This window comes from Numida meleagris, chromosome 2, assembly GCF_002078875.1.
Source record: "Numida meleagris isolate 19003 breed g44 Domestic line chromosome 2, NumMel1.0, whole genome shotgun sequence".
Classification (NCBI taxonomy): Eukaryota; Metazoa; Chordata; class Aves; order Galliformes; family Numididae; genus Numida; species Numida meleagris.
This window is the reverse complement of record NC_034410.1, coordinates 125,195,815-125,207,463: the sequence shown is the minus strand read 5'-3', so window position 1 is coordinate 125,207,463 and position 11,649 is coordinate 125,195,815. Positions and strand designations below refer to the sequence as shown.

Here is an 11,649-nt window from a genome sequence, read left to right as displayed (position 1 = left end):
AAGGAAGGAAGGAAGGAAGGAAGGAAGGAAGGAAGGAAGGAAGGAAGGAAGGAAGGAAGGAAGGAAGGAAGGAAGGAAATAAATACAGGGTGCCCACCTTCTCAATGCTACTGAATGACTGATGTGATGCTGAATCCCTGTTGTCTTTATCCACAGCATCAATTTGAATGATAAGCATCTAGATGAGAAGGTCAGTCACTAATGGGTGGCTGTGAGTGGGAAGGCTGAGCACACCAGTTCTCAGCTTTATCTAGCTCTTTTCTTTTTTTTTTTTTTGCTGCTATGATAAAAACAGTTAAGGATAATATTATTTTTCTAAAGGCAAAATCTTTCTCAGCAGCTTAGAAATATTTATGACACTCCTTGTATAATCATTACCAGAAATTACTTTTAAAGTTAGACATAAATTTTTCTACAAGACTCAGTATGTTTGAAATTACCTTGAAGTTGTTTAATGTAATTAGCTTTCAGACATCATTTCTATGTGTTAAAAATGTACTACGAAGAAGTGGAAACCTGAGAACACACTGAAGTGCAGAGTAGGCTCGAAGAATTAAATGAATGTAGTCAGAGAGGATTATGCATTACCAAAAGGAAAGGTTCCCAGATCTGGGAACCAGTTTACTGATTCTTGTCAACTGAAATGAGATCTATTTTCTTTTTTTTTTTTCTGTCTCTCTCTCTGTCTTCTTTTTTTTTTAACTCCCTAGGAAAGGAATTCTGATTCTGAAGTATTTGCAGAGGAAGGTAATCCGGGGAAGTAATATGAAGTGGGTGTCTCAAAATTGACATTATTTTATTAACAATAACAGTGGATTTTTCTTTCTAAAAGGGAAAGAAAGCTGATAGAATCACTAAAATGCAGAATCACCCATGCTAAGAAATGAGAAAACCCTTTCCTAAGCCTGATCAGCCAGGTTGTTTGCCAAGGGTCAGCTTACAATTGCCACCCAAGGAACATTTTAATTACACTGTCCAGATCAACTTAAAAAGTCCCACTTTTCCCATTCATTTATTTCAGAGAGTGTCACATACATTTGCTGGTCACTGAAACCTCCTGTTTCCCTCGGCCATTTCCAGTGAACCTGTGGGATATTAAATGAGAAAACTGTCAAAAACATTAAATTCCTGAAAAGAAAAAAAGAAGAAGAAAGAAATAAAGAAATAAAAAAGAAAAGAGAAAAAAAAGAAAAAGGAAGAAAAAAATCTTGAAGGGAAGAAACTGCCCCTTGAAGAGGAGATGACAGCAAAGGGGAGAAATGCTCGGGACTGACCAACTGCTCCAAGGAGATAGCAGGAGGCTGTGGGGGATGACTAGTGCCTCTGCCTTGCTCTGAGTTGGTCTGCTTTTTTTCTCCAGCTCCAGGAGAGAACTGCATGCTCCTTGAGTGTCTTGACAGTAGCTGTTATGTCTGAGAGGGACTTGGTTGATAAAAATTGGCAACTGAGACAAAGAAAATTGTCGATGTGGGCACCTTTAGAGTGGAAATGTTGTGCATGCCTCCTACTTCTGTGAAGAGCCAAGTGCTAAGACAGTGGTGGTAACACAAGGGGGTCTCATCCCTTGAGCAGGGAATGTTCCCTGCTGTATGGGACTGGCAAAGGGAGACAAACTCCAGACACACAGAAGGTAACCATGGGGCTTCCACTGTGGTTACTGCTCTGCTCCTTCTTACCCTTTCTCCTCTAAACTGTATTGACTATATTGACTACACTGGACTTGATGATCTTAGAGGTCTTTTCAAACCTTCATGATTCTATGATATACAGGAATGGTTATTCACATATTTTATGCCCTGTGTTCTGAATTCACAAGAATGACTCAGATATGCAGCACATCTCTTTTACCCATTGAGGACCTTGCCACAGTGCTGGCAGTGTGCTGGATCCCCAGGGAGGACTGTGCAGTGCTGGCCCTTCCTGGGCACCTCCTCTCCCTGACTTCAGTCCTCCAAGCCCTGTGACTGCACCACAGAGCACAATCCCACTGTGAAGAGAGATGGAGGTTGGCACCAATTTATTTTGAAGAGGTAAGAGTGCTTAGTTGGCATCTACAGGAGAAAAAGAGAAGCTTTCTGAGTGGCTTAATTCCCCTCTAACAAAGGTTTTGGTTTCTTTGAGCCCATCTGCTTAAACTGATTGCATTTGAGGGAGGACCAACTGGCCAGACCACTCAGGTTAATTTTTTTTCCCATAGTTGTAGTTGGGAAGTCAAATCAGACCTCAAACAAGGTCTCATAAATACCCAAACAAGGTGATCGTGCTCCCTTGGCACCCAAGCCAAGCAATATCTTTCTTCCCAGGGAAAAGGCACAGCATTTAGAGGATAGGCAGCTCATGGGCATCTGCATCATCCCAAACTGATGACTCCCACTTCTCCTCATGGCTGGACTAGATGATCTTAGTGTTTTTTTCCAACCTTAATGAGTCTATGATTCTATGATACCACCCGCAGCAGGGCCAGACTGCACACTACTTCGCGACCTGCCGGGACAATGCAACTGTGCTCAGGCAAATAAGAGGAAGCAGGTTTTCCAGAGGGGTGATCTAATTTACATGCTGCTGACGCTGCGCTATATGGGAATAAATTTTACTCCTGCTGACAGAAAGAGTAATTGCTGTGACCAGAATCAAACTGATTGCTTAAAACGTCGAAGTTGACTTTTTTGCTCCACTTCTACAATATATACATTCCTGAGGGCTGAGGTTTAGAGGGATAGATATGGTATTGGTGTTTACCAGAAGTATCTTTGAAATGCTTTGTAGCGCCAAAGTATACAGAAGGCTCATTTACTATGTTGGAAGAGTAAATGCAACAGGGGTGTTTCTGCAGAAGTAAAATATATGTATGTTTTTATTTCCTATTCTCTTACATAACCTTGTTATTAGTTTGAAACTCTCCAGGCATTCTGTAGGTGATAAAAAGAGGAGAAAAGTTATTTCTAGAGAGCTGAGCAGTTCTAATTTCTCCTGTTTTTAAACTAAACATGCCAGCTTAAGCAGAAAGGTGTAACCACACTCCGCTTCGGGGATAGGATAGCAGTCAGACCAACAAATGAAAATAAAGGTCCAAGCAATTTCCATAAGGAGATGCAGCCGAAGGCCACTGATCCTTTCACAGATACAGCCACCCGCGCAGGACCAGAAGGTGCAGCAAGGAAGGAGGCCTGCGGTAGGGAAAGGGAAAGCAGCAGGCAGAAACAGACAAAGGTTTGCACCAAGCCTTGCACAACTCTTCCGTCAATGTAATCACCACCTGCTGGCTCTGCTGCTCCCACGCAAAGTCCCACAGAGGGCTCAGAAGTGCTTAGCGATTTCGCCAGGATTTGGGAGCATGAAGGCCGCCCCGTGCTCTCAGCTGTTCCCTGCCGGTCTGGGCTCGGGGCTGTTGCTCACATGATTTGCTCCCATCCCTTCCCTGGGCTTCCATCTGATGACACCACTATCAATATATGCTCTGGTGTAGATCAGCACCGCGTACTCCACACATATTATTTGAATTTACTTAAACTGAATGAAAGATGGAGCCTTTGGGGGTTAATCAAGTGCTCAAGTGAAAAAGGTTATTTTGATTAAAGTTTGGTAGGCTGAGTTCAGATGAAAATTGCTAGAGAAACAGGATAATAATCCCATGTGTGTTAGAATACTTCATTTTCCCAGGTCCAGCCCTTCTCTTGCTGGCCATGCGTCCTCATCCCTCCCACACCATACTTGTTGTATGGATTTATCAACCCCTGCAGACGATGAGGAGGAAGACTGTTCCACAGTGGTGTCTCCTTCTAGTCACTTTCCCCAAAACTGTGTCAGCTGAATAAACATTCTTCTCTGCTCAAGAAATGAGGAATGGGCTCCTGGTGAAGTTGATAAGAGCAGTATCTTCCTCCTCAATACCAACATATCTGCAGGAGGGATGGAAACTTGCTTCCATCTCTATCCATGCTCAGCTATGGGCATGGGGCAGGAAAACTCACCAGCACACCGGGTTCATATCTTCAGCCTTGCGCCTCAGAATCATAGAATCATGAAATCATAGAATCATAGAATGGCTTGTGTTGGAAGGGACCTCAAAGTCCATCCAATTCCAACTCCTACACCATGGGTAGGGTTGCCATCCACTAGGTTGCCCTGTCACCTGGCCCTGGTGTCCCTTGTAGAGCCTGAAGAGGTGTCTTATGTGATGACAACCTAACTTCACGCTAGTGCCATTAACCAATAGTTACCTTGTATACGCATGTGTCCCATAGACAGTTGTCACAAATGTCTTGGAGGAGACAGGTCTTGCCATTTTGTGCCTCTGCAGGTTGGAAGCAGGTTGAGCATCCAAACAACGGGAAAGCCTCTGCCTACACCCTGTGTGAAGCAGGGACGGTGATATCTTCCAGGGAGGCTTCACCACAGGTAAAGTAACGAGGGCATGGAAGAAAGCATAATATAATTATTATTAAATCATTGTAATTTTTAAAGGTGCAGTATGTTGGATTTGCACCCTTAAGAGCATTAGGAAGGAGAGGGACAAAATTTAGCTCAGTATTATGGACTTATGAAAACTTCATCTCCAACTTTAAAAGCAACCCGAATTGTTAAATCAAACAATAATCCAGAAAAATCTGGAAGCTCCTGAAAAATTTGATACTTAAAATGACTGTCTGAAAATTTTCAAAAATACTCTGTGAACTACATCTGAATGATATTACACAGCTTTATAAAAACAAATACAGCATCACTTCACAGGAATGGGTAACAGCTGAACTCCATCTTTATGTAGGGAAAACTGACAAAAGGAAAAGTCATTGTGAAAAGACATAGAATCACAGAATGGCTTAGATTGGAAGGGAACTTAAAGACTATCCAGTTCCAGCCCCTTGTTGTGGGCAGGATTGCCACCCATCGAATGAGGCTGCCCAGGGCCCCGTCCAACCTGGCCTTGAGTGCCTTCAGGGATGCGGCACCCACAGTGTCTCTGGGCAGCCTGTGCCAGTGGCTGAGGAAACAGTGGCATTACCATGAGGACAGAGATTAATGGAGATGGGCATCAGGCAGCATGTGTCAGTAGAAAACTGCAAAGACAGGAGGTCACTGTGCCGGGCTGCAAAGACTCTGGGTCTCGTTTAGCAAATACACTGCACTATCTCCAGTATAAGACTAAGCACCAGCCTGCACGCATACTTCTCAGACATACCTTGCTCAAAGTTCTCTCCTTGCTGCTCTCCAGTCCCTTGGAGCAGGGATCTGTGGCTGCTCAGTGGGTTGCAAAACTTACTTCCACAGATACTGAACACTTTATGGAGTCTTTGTACAATTAATGTTCTGTGTCACTCTGCATTGCTCACCCTGGGAAAGCTGGCGAGGGGAAAGAGCAAAATTTCTCTATCGGAGAGAGCGGAGTTGGAAGCACTAGGACGAAATACAGCTACCTTTATTTTGAAATGAGTATCTATCGTGCATTAAGCTGGCTCCTCACTGATCTCTGTTTGGTTTCACAGGTATGCCATGAAAAGTCTGGTTTAGTTGAAGTACTGCATAAAGCTGTTTTAACAGGCTTCAGCTCTGAAGTCCCCAAGCTTCATTTATTAATGCTCCAGAGGCTTATATTGGTGCCACTCAAGGGAACCCAGTCCATAAGAGAAAGGCACGTTAATCTTTTTATTGTTACAGAGAGAAATTAAAATGCATGGCTTATTACACTCGCCTAATAACTGCGCATGGCTACATGCGAAAATTGATGGTAAAAATGAAGTCATGCTTTTTACAATGTGACTACCAGAATAATTTCACGTGAGTAACCACTATTTGGGATGCATTTAAAACGGTCAGAAATTCCGAGATGGCTGTTTCAGCATACTGTATTAATCAACCCAGGCTTAATTGTATGATGGCCCCAAAGTCAAACTTTTCCTTAAGTTTCCTGACCTTGACCTGAAGAAAATGTTATAACAAAATTTCAGATTGGGTTTCTTCAAGGCAACAGTTCCTCTTACCTAAACATACCTTTGAAATGGAGAGAAAGAGCTTGCTGATAAATGTTTCAACACCGTACTTTATTAAAACAAGTTATTCCTGTTGTTTACTGTGCGGTTAGGCCATGATGAAAAGCAGATCTTCACCAATACATTTCTGTGCAAATTCCTTACCTTTCTGTTTACAAAAGAAAGTGAAGTACCTTTCAGTGGTATTTGTCACAGAGCACTAGCAGCCAACAATGCGCACTGTCAACTGCTTAAGGTTTCACTTCCTAATTAACTTTCCGAGCAGCGAAGGAACTGTCTGAAAACACAAAGCTCCCCCATTTACCCTCCCGTCACCCCACCCCATTCATCCGTGGCCCCATGGCTGCGGCCACCACACAGCAGAGTCCCGTGGAGGGTCCCCACCGCCCCGGCATCAAGGGGAAACCTGAGCAGCCCGCCTGCACCACAGCCACTTAGCTGCTTGAGAAAACTGCTTTTTCTGAACTAAATTGGTACTTCTAAAAGATGCCATTCCGCCACAAACTCCCCGGTGCTGATGTTTTTCTGAAGCAAAGCATTTCTCTTGCTTATTTTTTTTTTATTTTTATTTTGCCTATCCTCATACAGATAACCTCCCATTCAAACACTTGCTAGGCTTGCGGAGTAGACTGTCCTCAGGTACAAATCGTCTTTTGTTCTTCTGAATAGCAAAAATACTGGGCATAGCTGAAATGGTTGCAGAGGGTATTGAGATCTACTTGAATGCGATAAACAGAAAAAAAAAAAAAAAAAAAACATGTTCTGTGTAATGGTTTGCAATTTCAAAACAGTTTTAATTTGAACAGTTCAAAACACAGATCGGCACAGAAGTCGGCAGGAATCCTGCCCATTTCAAACACATTCCTCTATTTCTTCTAATAATTAAACCCGGGCTCGTTTTTCATTATCAGGTGTGTCTTTTAGAGAATGGTTTGTTTACCTGAAGCAACATTTCTGCAATAATTACCAAAGCGTGAACCAGCTGCAAAGTGCCAAACCCAGATGTTGAACACAAATACGGTTTCACCAAGTTTCCACAACCAAGTGCTGGATAAATCTCCTCTGAACAACATGTCCCAACTTCTGTTGTTTGCTCAGCCTTACAATGGTACAAAAACAATTTGGCATGAGGCTCAAAGGCATGGAAAACCAACCTGTTTTCATTCCTCTGCTGTAAGTTTTTTCCTTGTCAGAACGATTGTAGAATACTAATTGCTTTATAGCTCAGATATCTCAAGATGAGGCTCTTCCAAATGCAGGCACACAAACTGATCGACACTGCACGCATGCTGGTAGCTAACTTACAAACCGGCAGACTCATCAACTGAATGAGCTGCTATCAGATAATATGAGCTGCAGACATCAGAAGAAATCGTCAACATCTGCAGAGCCCTGGCAATTAACTGCTTACAGGTCCTACACCTGCCTACTGATAGGATTTATTTCACAAATCATTTTAATGGCCATTTTCTCCAGCAGAAAAAAATATCTGAGAAGGTAAAAAGTTCAGCACTGCAGCATGATGTGGGAAGGCAGTAAGGAGAGACAAAACACCACAGAGTGATGAGCACCCGTGTACAGGCTCCATGTGCTCCCCGGCCCCGAGCTGCCTGCAGGCAGGGAGCTAGCACGCAACCCTGGCAGAAGGTGCTGCCTGGCTGCTTGTAACAGAGCCACTGGTTGTACAGTAGGAGAGGCAATGACACTAGTAAGCATTAATCCTACCAAAGGCTTTCTGGTCTCTTTCCAGGTCAGCTCTAACCAGCTGTGACTGTAAGGGCCACTTTCAAGGACAGCACAGTGGCATAGGTTACACTGCACAGCAAACCTTACAGATGAGTCACATCCAGTCCCTCGGATCAATCAGGGTTTGCTTCAGTAACCTTCTGTTCACAGGGAGCTCTGACAGTCTGCTTAATAAGCAATCACGCAATTACAACCTGATTCCAAATAGGCATGTTTTAGTAAATAGGCGTGTTTCCCATCAGTGAACCCACAGATACAAAATCATCATGATAACCTAGAAAGACTGAGATGTCAAGTGGTGCCAAACAGGAGACTTAGATATCACGCACTAAGCTCGCTTCCCCCTCCAAAATAGCAGCAGACTCATGAGAATCGTAGAATCATAGGATCCTAGAATCATAGAACCATTAAGGTTGGAAAGGCCACCAGAATGACCTAGCCCGAACAGCCAGCCCAACCTCACCATGCCCACTACCACACTAACATCCCTCAGTGCCACATCTCCACATTCCTTGAACACCTCCAGGGACGGTGCCTCCCCCACCTCCCTGGGCAGCCTGTGCCAGTGCCTCACCACTCTTCCTGAGAAGAAATTGTTCCTAACATCCAGCCTTATCCTGACAACTTAAGGCCATTACTTCTTAACCTATCACTAGTTTAGATGAGAGAAGAGGCTGACCTCCACCTTGCTACAACTTTCTTTCAGGTCACTGTTGAGAGCTATAAACATGAGCACGCAGATGGTTGTGCATCACTTAGAGCCAACACACTGATACCACTTAGTAGAAACTTCTGGGTGTAGGCACCTCCAGTGCTGGGAAGTGGCCGTGTTTTCCTTGTCTGAGTCAACAGTTCAGACACACAGTGAAGATTAATAACATGATTTCTTTCTATTATAAAGCAATATTTGTATAAGGAAACACAATAAATGTATTAACAGCAGGAAATCCCATTTATGCAAGGACAAGTCCAGATGTTGCTCGCTAAGTGCAAACTCTAAACTGCAAAGTGCAGTGGGTACCGCTGAAATTGAACTAAATTAAGTTAATGGAGGCATTTCCTATTGTGCGATTTCAGAAACAACAAGGCATCTGTTAATCAGGAAAAACTAGAGAAGCGACCAGCCTACCAGGTAGCCCACCAAATAAGCACTTTGCACTTTCTGCTCAGGAATTTCCTTCAGATCATTTTTAAAGCAGCCATTAGAAATTTCCATATCTGCAGGTTCATATTTTCAAGAGCACGTGAGTTATCTGAGAACACAAGAACTGGAGTATGCCTCCTGCTGCAGTAAAAAATCTGATAAATACCTGCGAGTCCAGTCTCACCTACTGTGCTCAGTCTTCTTGGCAAATCACTAGTATATTGGGTTTATTTGTTTTTGCCATACTGATTGTCATCGGGGTACAGCTCACATTTGCTCCCAGTGCCACTGCATGCAGACAACAGCCATGACATGCAACCATGCTCACTCTTCAGCAGCAGCATAGATACATGTAACTCCATGCTAGGATTTCACAAGAAGAAAAAGTAAAAAATCTTGGTCTGGCAGGCCAGCATACACAGATTATTACTGATTTCCACACTGGATACCACTGCATCCAGAAAAAGTTTAGTCTACGCAGGCATCCTGGTAGAGGAGAGCTGCTGTGTGTCCCTTCCCTCACCCTGCTACCACTCATATTTTGTAGGACTGGAGCTAAATCTGTTTGGTACAGATATGCCCCCTGAAAAATTCCAGGTGTTCAGCACGAAGATGCAAGGAGCGTGGTTTTGTTGGTGATAACAATGTCCGGATTTCGAAATTCACCTCGACTTGTGCAGAAGAGCAGCAGCCCGGGAGCATCACACTCATTTTCTCTGCTGAAGATCGGTTTACAGCTCCCTCCTGCACCTCCTCAAACGTCTGTCATGTCAAAGAGTGAGAATTTCCATTTTGTGGGAAATTCTGCCATTGAGTTCCAGCCACAGCAAGAAATGCACATTTGCAGTTTCCAACACTTTTTTAAGGAGGGATAAAAGAAACGCTTCTGTCTGAAACCAAGCAGAGCAGCTGACTGCACTAGTCCTGGGCTATCCAAGGAGCCTCAAGGCTCAGTGCCCACCCAGGGTTCTGATGCAGAGTCCCGCTCAGCGAGCATCTCAGCCACCGCTGCCCCATCCCGCCAATGGCGGGCTCTCACTGGCTGCATCCCAGCTGCTGCGCACACCAGCACTCTCTTGCATTCTCCCCACTACACACTGCAGCTTTTCAGATGTTTTGTTTTTTTGAACTTACGTTCTTGCGTTTCCTAGAGGGTGCTGGGAACGCAGATGGAGGGTGAGTATATCCAGATGCTCATATTGGCTTTTCCCATTGCGGCCTTGGGTTTTGCAGTTGCAGGAGGAAGGGAAACTGAACCTAAATATTCTGTTACTGTCGTAAACTCCTCCAATTCTCCCACTTTCAATACTTCCAAAATTAGGGCCATGCACCATTGCCTCACTATATCCCTTTCACCCCACTCTTTATAGATATTCTATATGAGGCTGGTCTACAGTTTCTGTCATCATTAAAGGATTTCATGACAAATAGTCTATACGCCTGAACCTTTAATCCTTCCTATTCATGCTAGCACAGAAACCCCAGGGAGTGCCTGCAATGTGTTCTCACTGACGAGACTCTTTCAAAGCGAATGTCCTTCCCCCGAGGATATTCAGCATCTTCATCACCCATGGCAGCTCTCTGAAAGGAGCTCCCTATAGGTCCTCCACTGAATCTTCATGCTGATGCCATAGTTATGGGTAACAAATGCTTTATTAGGTAAGACAAATTCCCCAGTTGCAAGGAAGTCAAATAGCAAAACTCCCATTGCCATTGGGACATACTGAGCAGATCAGATAGACCAAAGGCTACACATGGAAACACTGTCGGTGCATTTATCTGTAAAAATATTATATCTATCTTGGCTTCATTATTTCTGCTATTTCATGGTCCATAACAAGACCAAATAAATCCTAAATTTCCTCTTTCCTAGTGCTTTTTTTAATGAATCTAACCCTACTCCCATATTATTCCTTAACAGTAAAATAGATATGGATTTTCACATTAAAAGAAAAAAAAAACAGCTGCAGAAAAGATAAAAACATCAACCATCAATTCCATAGCTATTCTTTTAAGTAAGTGTTAAAATTATTCTCAGAAAAACCTCCAAATTTATTCAGATAAATTCAGAAATGCAAGGTCAAGCTCCTTAAGCAATCTACATAACAATGTGAAATAATGTGACAAAATAATTAAGTAGTTATGATTGAAGGATTTTAATGGTTTGGTTCCAGGTTGGATTATATTTATTTTTAATGTTTTGTTCCTAAAAGATGTAGTAAGTGACATGTGGATTTTTTAAAATATTTTTTGTTATTTTTATTTCTTATAAGGAGGTTTACTGCTGCATTAAAAGCGCACAAAACTCCCAGACCTGGCCAAAAGTTGATGTGGCTTTGAATTACATTGGTTACTCATGAAGAGTAACACCTGGAGCTTGCTGGGAGTTTGGCCCTTATTGTTGTCTGTGGAGCGTGTGATAGGCTGGAGAGCCCTGAATCTCAGTGTCCCAAATTCTGGCTATGTTCCTGCAACAGTTCTCTGAATGTGGGACCGCATGGGCCAAGCAAGAGAGATGCCTGGCTGTCTCCTTCCCAGCAGGTTTATTGCTGCATTAAAAACATACAACTTTTAGGACAGGCATGTTTCGGATAGGGAAGACTGTTAACTGCAAGGCTTCTTCTTCCTTCCTTGCAGAAAGAAGTCCAAGAAGGAACAAGGCAGGGGACTACAGGAGGAAAATGAATCTCATGCCTGCAGCTCCTTGCTCACAGACAGATATTTCACATGTGGCCACCGAATGTAAAGGCTTCATTTGTTGAGTGCCTGGTG

General features: G+C 43.3%; 1 long non-coding RNA gene across 3 annotated transcripts in view; it reads right to left on the bottom strand.

Moving 5' to 3' along the window:
- The window catches only part of LOC110395030, a 19,182-nt gene extending 15,172 nt beyond the window's left edge, over positions 1–4,010 (bottom strand). For all 3 annotated transcript variants that reach the window (XR_002436112.1, XR_002436111.1, XR_002436113.1), the window contains exons 1-2: positions 3,972–4,010; positions 1,036–1,085 (exon numbers count right to left, since the gene is read on the bottom strand). This is a non-coding gene — a long non-coding RNA (uncharacterized LOC110395030). The remainder of the gene's footprint in view (positions 1–1,035; positions 1,086–3,971) is intronic.